Source organism: Saccostrea cucullata, unplaced genomic scaffold (genome assembly GCF_032062105.1).
Source record: "Saccostrea cucullata isolate Sc308-1 unplaced genomic scaffold, CSIRO_AGI_Scuc_v1 ctg3284, whole genome shotgun sequence".
NCBI lineage: Eukaryota > Metazoa > Mollusca > Bivalvia > Ostreida > Ostreidae > Saccostrea > Saccostrea cuccullata.
Window position 1 is genome coordinate 25,900 of NW_026933506.1, and position 10,099 is coordinate 35,998.

Sequence of the window (10,099 nt, forward strand, 5' to 3'; positions counted from 1 at the left end):
CCCTTATTTCACTTTACTTTATAAAAAAGAGGGGGGGGGGGGGTGGCAACCGGCCTCTCAATGAAAATTTTAAATAATAATATTGCTACGTGCCTGTTTTGGTAATATGCACATCTATACATTGTGCCCTAATTATCTACAAATTATCATGAAATTCTATGCAGCTTTTTAAGAATGATTATAAAAAGTAAAGAAATAAAAAAGGACTGACGGACTAACTGACGGGTCAGAGACATTATACCACTCACAACTTGTTGTTATAAAAGTAATTTATAATTTCCCTCTAAATTCAAAAACTGTTTCTAGACGATATCCTAAATAGCCATTTACTCTAAATAATACCATTTCAACCCCGAACTTAACAACGCTTTGAAAATAGGCAAGGTCACAGGTCAAAATCAAGGTGGATAAAATATACAGATTGATTAAAGAATGTGCTTAGAATTAAGGATAGACCAATGCTTGAAAGTGTCAATATTCTTCCTAAAAGTGCGTTGTTACAACGCACTTTGAAGAATTGCTCGCTTTAAAAAAAAATTTCAAAGTGCGTTGAGTTGGTCCCGAATTTAACGCACTTTGAAAAATTTTTTCAAAGTGAGTTGATTTTGTCCCAATTTTAACGCATTTTGAAAAACTTTTTCAAAGTGCATAATTTCCTCAAAATGCGTTGCCACAGTGCGTTCAAATCCTGCGCCGTAGATTGCACAAATTTTGCATTTAATATATGATCAAAGACTAATATAGAAAACCATACAGCTACAGTTTTGCAGAGCTCTACCTTCTGAATATCTCGACGGAACGACATATTATCTCGATCGTACGACATATTATCTCGTACGTACAATTTAGTATCTCGTACGTACGACATATTATCTCGTTCGTACGACTTACATGTATTATGTCTCGTACGTAAGATTTAGTATCTCGTACGTACGACTTACAATATTTTTTTTCAAGTGACAGTAATACGCTTCCGTACACTAATTTTTGCGATTAAACTTCGGTTAACTATAATGATAACTTAGATTTATTTAGTTTTACTTTGATACTTTAATTTACAATAATTGTTAAGACTTTAATACTTTGATCTTCTACAGTTGAAACTTTGAAACTTTACTTTACTGTAGAGAAAACTATTAAACTTAAATTTACAATGGTAAAATGGTAAAACGTTGGGAAAATATAGTTAACTATATAGTAAACTATATTTTTCTGTTGATAGGGTTAAAATTTCATAAAATATTGTAATGTACAAGTAACATTTTCCTATGTGCTCAACTTTGTAAAAATCTGTCTAGCTGTTGTCGGGGTTTTTTATTCGTAATATAAAACATTATAATGGCTACTTGATGAAATATTAAATATTTTCAATATATGTTTGAAAAAATAATGAAACAAAAACTGTGCTATCAAAATTAAAGACTGAAATGTTTAATGTATATTTTTAAGAATGAGTTTATCTGTAACATATCGGTATGAATATGTATGAATTTTTTATTTATGAAGTTATTTCTGTCAAACAAAGATTTTTAGTGTAAGAATAAAACTTACAAAATGTACACTGGTACATCGGAGAGTATATCTACTGCTCATTTCGGCAAACCAATAGTAGACTCTTTCAAGCAACAGCGTATCTGAGGCTAATTAAAGGTACTTGGACACAGATTTGAAGTTAATATTTTTTCTATAATATTACTACTTATATAATTTAATAGCATTTCACACAAAAAAAAATAATTAAAAATCTTATTTCATTTAAAAGTTATTCAAATTTTATTTTTTTATGCGGATTTGATTGACACATCCTTGCACGTTTACAAAATTTAACTTTATTCTTAATCCTAAGGAAAAGTGACAATCCTGTTGTGTATTTATGAAAAATATTAATACATGTACTGTACTATAATCCAGAAAAGTCAGAGTTGACATGTTCGAAAGAAAAACAAAGACACAATATATTGTCAGTCAGTGTAGTTGTGGTGAGCAGATTTTGGCGATTGAACGCACCCGGTGAATCGTAAACATCAAACAGTAACAGAATTCGTGCCCTGTTTACAAAAACTGTGTACATAACACAAGTATGCTCGATTTGCTAAACTCTGTACACAACGGAATGACGATACTTGTGAAGGAGATTTGCTTTCTAACATTTCTACTCTGAATAAAATAATTTTTCTGGATTTAAATTTTAATATCTCTCATTAATACACAACAAAATACCACTTTTCCTAATTAGGATTAAGAATGAAGTTAAAATTTGTGAAAATGCAAGTATGTGTCAATCAAACCCGCCAAAAATTTTAAAGTTTTAATAACTTTTAAATGAAATAAGATTTTTAATTATTTTTTGTGTGAAATGCTATTAAATTATATAATTCCTGATATTATACAGAAAATATTACCTTCAAATATGTGTCCAAGTATATGTACCTTAACCCCCCCCCCCCTCCTCCTTTTTTCAATTGTCAGTTTTCCGAGACCTGGAGACGTTATTTTTTTAAAATCTGTAGTCAATCATTTTTGTGGTTGTTGTGTACAACTCCCATTAACAAAAAAGAAAGAAAGAAAAGATACAGACGTATATCATATTTTGTAACTGAAATTGAATGTTGGATTGTAGATGGTATTGATATATAGTATGTTTAACGCCAGGCGCCCTAAATAGACCCCTATAGTACATATAAGTATCAGAGAATAGGGTTGGATTTGGAGCCCTAGCGCCCCAAAGCAGTGTCAATTGGGTCCCTTTTGAGACCGGAAATCAACAGGGGCGCCTTCGAGCCCCAGTATCTTGGGCTCCCCTAAGTGGCACAATTCCTTGTAATGGCGCCAGGCGCCCTCTCTAGACCCCTATAGTACATATAAGTATCAGAGAATAGGGTTGGATTTGGCGCCCTAGCGCCCCAAAACGGTGTCAAATGGGTCCCTTTTGAGACTGGAAATCAACAGGGGCTCCTTAGAGCCCCAGTATCTCGGGCTCCCCTAAGTGGCACAATTCCTTGTTTGGGTGCCAGGCGCCCTCTGTAGACCCCTATAGTACATATAAGTATCAGAGAATAGGGTTGGATTTGGCGCCCTGGCGCCCAGAAACGGTGTAAATTGGGTCCCTTTTGAGACCGGAAATCAACAGGGGCGCCTTCGAGCCCCAGTATCTCGGGCTCCCCTAAGTGGCACAATTCCTTGTTATGGCGCCAGGCGCCCTCTCTAGACCCCTATAGTACATATAAGTATCAGAGAATAGGGTTGGATTTGGCGCCCTGGCGCCCCAAAACGGTGTCAATTGGGTCCCTTTTGAGACCGGAAATCAACAGGGGCGCCTTCGAGCCCCAGTATCTCGGGCTCCCCTAAGTGGCACAATTCCTTGTTATGGCGCCAGGCGCCCTCTCTAGACCCCTATAGTACATATAAGTATCAGAGAATAGGGTTGGATTTGGCGCCCTGGCGCCTAGAAACGGTGTAAATTGGGTCCCTTTTGAGACCGGAAATCAACAGGGGCGCCTTCGAGCCCCAGTATCTCGGGCTCCCCTAAGTGGCACAATTCCTTGTTTGGGCGCCAGGCGCCCTCTCTAGACCCCTATAGTACATATAAGTATCAGAGAATAGGGTTGGATTTGGCGCCCTAGCGCCCCAAAACGGTGTCAATTGGGTCCCTTTTGAGACCGGAAATCAACAGGGGCGCCTTCGAGCCCCAGTATCTCGGGCTCCCCTAAGTGGCACAATTCCTTGTTATGGCGCCAGGCGCCCTCTCTAGACCCCTATAGTACATATAAGTATCAGAGAATAGGGTTGGATTTGGCGCCCTGGCGCCCCAAAACGGTGTCAATTGGGTCCCTTTTGAGACCGGAAATCAACAGGGGCGCCTTCGAGCCCCAGTATCTCGGGCTCCCCTAAGTGGCACAATTCCTTGTTATGGCGCCAGGCGCCCTCTCTAGACCCCTATAGTACATATAAGTATCAGAGAATAGGGTTGGATTTGGCGCCCTAGCGCCCCAAAACGGTGTCAATTGGGTCCCTTTTGAGACCGGAAATCAACAGGGGCGCCTTCGAGCCCCAGTATCTCGGGCTCCCCTAAGTGGCACAATTCCTTGTTATGGCGCCAGGCGCCCTCTCTAGACCCCTATAGTACATATAAGTATCAGAGAATAGGGTTGGATTTGGCGCCCTAGCGCCCCAAAACGGTGTCAATTGGGTCCCTTTTGAGACCGGAAATCAACAGGGGCGCCTTCGAGCCCCAGTATCTCGGGCTCCCCTAAGTGGCACAATTCCTTGTTATGGCGCCAGGCGCCCTCTCTAGACCCCTATAGTACATATAAGTATCAGAGAATAGGGTTGGATTTGGCGCCCTGGCACCCCAAAACGGTGTCAATTGGGTCCCTTTTGAGACCGGAAATCAACAGGGGCGCCTTCGAGCCCCAGTATCTCGGGCTCCCCTAAGTGGCACAATTCCTTGTTATGGCGCCAGGCGCCCTCTCTAGACCCCTATAGTACATATAAGTATCAGAGAATAGGGTTGGATTTGGCGCCCTAGCGCCCCAAAACGGTGTCAATTGGGTCCCTTTTGAGACCGGAAATCAACAGGGGCGCCTTCGAGCCCCAGTATCTCGGGCTCCCCTAAGTGGCACAAAGTGGCACAATTCCAGAGAATAGGGTTGGTTTGGCGGGCGCCAGGCCAGGCGCCCTCTCTAGACCCCTATAGTACATATAAGTATCAGAGAATCGGGTTGGATTTGGCGCCCTAGCGCCCCAAAACGGTGTCAATTGGGTCCCTTTTGAGACCGGAAATCAACAGGGGCGCCTTCGAGCCCCAGTATCTCGGGCTCCCCTAAGTGGCACAATTCCTTGTTATGGCGCCAGGCGCCCTCTCTAGACCCCTATAGTACATATAAGTATCAGAGAATAGGGTTGGATTTGGCGCCCTGGCGCCCCAAAACGGTGTCAATTGGGTACCTTTTGAGACCGGAAATCAACAGGGGCGCCTTCGAGCCCAAGTATCTCGGGCTCCCCTAAGTGGCACAATTCCTTGTTATGGCGCCAGGCCCTCTCGACCCCTATAGTACTCTAGCGCCCCAAAACGGTGTCAATTGGGTCCCTTTTGAGACCGGAAATCAACAGGGGCGCCTTCGAGCCCCAGTATCTCGGGCTCCCCTAAGTGGCACAATTCCTTGTTATGGCGCCAGGCGCCCTCTCTAGACCCCTATAGTACATATAAGTATCAGAGAATAGGGTTGGATTTGGCGCCCTAGCGCCCCAAAACGGTGTCAATTGGGTCCCTTTTGAGACCGGAAATCAACAGGGGCGCCTTCGAGCCCCAGTATCTCGGGCTCCCCTAAGTGGCACAATTCCTTGTTATGGCGCCAGGCGCCCTCTCTAGACCCCTATAGTACATATAAGTATCAGAGAAAGGGTTGGTGGCGCCCTAGCGCCCCAAAATCAGAGAAATCAACAGGGGCGCCTTCGAGCCCCAGTATCTCGGGCTCCCCTAAGTGGCACAATTCCTTGTTATGGCGCCAGGCGCCCTCTCTAGACCCCTATAGTACATATAAGTATCAGAGAATAGGGTTGGATTTGGCGCCCTGGCGCCCCAAAACGGTGTCAATTGGGTCCCTTTTGAGACCGGAAATCAACAGGGGCGCCTTCTAGCCCCAGTATCTCGGGCTCCCCTAAGTGGCACAATTCCTTGTTATGGCGCCAGGCGCCCTCTCTAGACCCCTATAGTACATATAAGTATCAGAGAATAGGGTTGGATTTGGCGCCCTGGCGCCCAAAAACGGTGTCAATTGGGTCCCTTTTGAGACCGGAAATCAACAGGGGCGCCTTCGAGCCCCAGTATCTCGGGCTCCCCTAAGTGGCACAATTCCTTGTTATGGCGCCAGGCGCCCTCTCTAGACCCCTATAGTACATATAAGTATCAGAGAATAGGGTTGGATTTGGCGCCCTGGCGCCCCAAAACGGTGTCAATTGGGTCCCTTTTGAGACCGGAAATCAACAGGGGCGCCTTCGAGCCCCAGTATCTCGGGCTCCCCTAAGTGGCACAATTCCTTGTTATGGCGCCAGGCGCCCTCTCTAGACCCCTATAGTACATATAAGTATCAGAGAATAGGGTTGGATTTGGCGCCCTGGCGCCCAGAAACGGTGTCAATTGGGTCCCTTTTGAGACCGGAAATCAACAGGGGCGCCTTCAGTATCTCGGGCTGCCCTAAGTGGCACAATTCCTTGTTATGGCGCCAGGCGCCCTCTCTAGACCCCCCAGAGAATAAGTGGCACAATTCCCTTTTGGGCGAGGCACGCCCTCTCGGACCCCTATAGTACATATAAGTATCAGAGAATAGGGTTGGATTTGGCGCCCTAGCGCCCCAAAACGGTGTCAATTGGGTCCCTTTTGAGACCGGAAATCAACAGGGGCGCCTTCGAGCCCCAGTATCTCGGGCTCCCCTAAGTGGCACAATTCCTTGTTATGGCGCCAGGCGCCCTCTCTAGACCCCTATAGTACATATAAGTATCAGAGAATAGGGTTGGATTTGGCGCCCTGGCGCCCAAAACGGTGTCAATTGGGTCCCTTTTGAGACCGGAAATCAACAGGGGCGCCTTCGAGCCCCAGTATCTCGGGCTCCCCTAAGTGGCACAATTCCTTGTTATGGCGCCAGGCGCCCTCTCTAGACCCCTATAGTACATATAAGTATCAGAGAATAGGGTTGGATTTGGCGCCCTGGTGCCCAAAATGGTGTAAATTGGGTCCCTTTTGAGACCGGAAATCAACAGGGGCGCCTTCGAGCCCCAGTATCTCGGGCTCCCCTAAGTGGCACAATTCCTTGTTATGGCGCCAGGCGCCCTCTCTAGACCCCTATAGTACATATAAGTATCAGAGAATAGGGTTTGATTTGGCGCCCTAGCGCCACAAAACGGTGTCAATTGGGTCCCTTTTGAGACCGGAAATCAACAGGGGCGCCTTCGAGCCCCAGTATCTCGGGCTCCCCTAAGTGGCACAATTCCTAGTTTGGGCGCCAGGCGCCCTCTCTAGACCCCTATAGTACATATAAGTATCAGAGAATAGGGTTGGATTTGGCGCCCTGGCGCCCCAAAATGGTGTCAATTGGGTCCCTTTTGAGACCGGAAATCAACAGGGGCGCCTTCGAGCCCCAGTATCTCGGGCTCCCCTAAGTGGCACAATTCCTAGTTATGGCGCCAGGCGCCCTCTCTAGACCCCTATAGTACATATAAGTATCAGAGAATAGGGTTGGATTTGGCGCCCTGGCGCCCCAAAACGGTGTCAATTGGGTCCCTTTTGAGACCGGAAATCAACAGGGGCGCCTTCGAGCCCCAGTATCTCGGGCTCCCCTAAGTGGCACAATTCCTTGTTATGGCACCAGGCGCCCTCTCTAGACCCCTATAGTACATATAAGTATCAGAGAATAGGGTTGGATTTGGCGCCCTAGCGCCCCAAAACGGTGTCAATTGGGTCCCTTTTGAGACCGGAAATCAACAGGGGCGCCTTCGAGCCCCAGTATCTCGGGCTCCCCTAAGTGGCACAATTCCTTGTTATGGCGCCAGGCGCCCTCTCTAGACCCCTATAGTACATATAAGTATCAGAGAATAGGGTTGGATTTGGCGCCCTAGCGCCCCAAAACGGTGTAAATTGGGTCCCTTTTGAGACCGGAAATCAACAGGGGCGCCTTCGAGCCCCAGTATCTCGGGCTCCCCTAAGTGGCACAATTCCTTGTTATGGCGCCAGGCGCCCTCTCTAGACCCCTATAGTACATATAAGTATCAGAGAATAGGGTTGGATTTGGCGCCCTGGCGCCCCAAAACGGTGTCAATTGGGTCCCTTTTGAGACCGGAAATCAACAGGGGCGCCTTCGAGCCCCAGTATCTCGGGCTCCCCTAAGTGGCACAATTCCTTGTTATGGCGCCAGGCGCCCTCTCTAGACCCCTATAGTACATATAAGTATCAGAGAATAGGGTTGGATTTGGCGCCCTAGCGCCCCAAAACGGTGTCAATTGGGTCCCTTTTGAGACCGGAAATCAACAGGGGCGCCTTCGAGCCCCAGTATCTCGGGCTCCCCTAAGTGGCACAATTCCTTGTTATGGCGCCAGGCGCCCTCTCTAGACCCCTATAGTACATATAAGTATCAGAGAATAGGGTTGGATTTGGCGCCCTAGCGCCCCAAAACGGTGTCAATTGGGTCCCTTTTGAGACCGGAAATCAACAGGGGCGCCTTCGAGCCCCAGTATCTTGGGCTCCCCTAAGTGGCACAATTCCTTGTTATGGCGCCAGGCGCCCTCTCTAGACCCCTATAGTACATATAAGTATCAGAGAATAGGGTTGGATTTGGCGCCCTGGCACCCAAAACGGTGTAAAGTGGGTCCCTTTTGAGACCGGAAATCAACAGGGGCGCCTTCGAGCCCCAGTATCTCGGGCTCCCCTAAGTGGCACAATTCCTTGTTATGGCGCCAGGCGCCCTCTCTAGACCCCTATAGTACATATAAGTATCAGAGAATAGGGTTGGATTTGGCGCCCTAGCGCCCCAAAACGGTGTCAATTGGGTCCCTTTTGAGACCGGAAATCAACAGGGGCGCCTTCGAGCCCCAGTATCTCGGGCTCCCCTAAGTGGCACAATTCCTTGTTATGGCGCCAGGCGCCCTCTCTAGACCCCTATAGTACATATAAGTATCAGAGAATAGGGTTGGATTTGGCGCCCAAGCGCCCAGAAACGGTGTCAATTAGGTCCCTTTTGAGACCGGAAATCAACAGGGGCGCCTTCGAGCCCCAGTATCTCGGGCTCCCCTAAGTGGCACAATTCCTTGTTATGGCGCCAGGCGCCCTCTCTAGACCCCTATAGTACATATAAGTATCAGAGAATAGGGTTGGATTTGGCGCCCTAGCGCCCCAAAACGGTGTCAATTGGGTCCCTTTTGAGACCGGAAATCAACAGGGGCGCCTTAGAGCCCCAGTATCTCGGGCTCCCCTAAGTGGCACAATTCCTTGTTATGGCGCCAGGCGCCCTCTCTAGACCCCTATAGTACATATAAGTATCAGAGAATAGGGTTGGATTTGGCGCCCTGGCGCCCCAAAACGGTGTCAATTGGGTCCCTTTTGAGACCGGAAATCAACAGGGGCGCCTTCGAGCCCCAGTATCTCGGGCTCCCCTAAGTGGCACAATTCCTTGTTATGGCGCCAGGCGCCCTCTCTAGACCCCTATAGTACATATAAGTATCAGAGAATAGGGTTGGATTTGGCGCCCTGGCGCCCCCAAAACGGTGTAAATTGGGTCCCTTTTGAGACCGGAAATCAACAGGGGCGCCTTCGAGCCCCAGTATCTCGGGCTCCCCTAAGTGGCACAATTCCTTGTTATGGCGCCAGGCGCCCTCTCTAGACCCCTATAGTACATATAAGTATCAGAGAATAGGGTTGGATTTGGCGCCCTGGCGCCCCAAAACGGTGTCAATTGGGTCCCTTTTGAGACCGGAAATCAACAGGGGCGCCTTCGAGCCCCAGTATCTCGGGCTCCCCTAAGTGGCACAATTCCTTGTTATGGCGCCAGGCGCCCTCTCTAGACCCCTATAGTACATATAAGTATCAGAGAATAGGGTTGGATTTTTGCGCCCTAGCGCCCCAAAACGGTGTCAATTGGGTCCCTTTTGAGACCGGAAATCAACAGGGGCGCCTAAGAGCCCCAGTATCTCGGGCTCCCCTAAGTGGCACAATTCCTTGTTATGGCGCCAGGCGCCCTCTCTAGACCCCTATAGTACATATAAGTATCAGAGAATAGGGTTGGATTTGGCGCCCTAGCGCCCCAGAAACGGTGTAATTTGGGTCCCTTTTGAGACCGGAAATCAACAGGGGCGCCTTCGAGCCCCAGTATCTCGGGCTCCCCTAAGTGGCACAATTCCTTGTAATGGCACCAGGCGCCCTCTCTAGACCCCTATAGTACATATAAGTATCAGAGAATAGGGTTGGATTTGGCGCCCTAGCGCCCCAACACGTTGTCAATTGGGTACCTTTTGAGACCAGAAATCAACAGGGGCGCCTTCGAGCCCCAGTATCTCGGGCTCCCCTAAGTGGCACAATTCCTTGTAATGGCACCAGGCGCCCTCTCTAGAC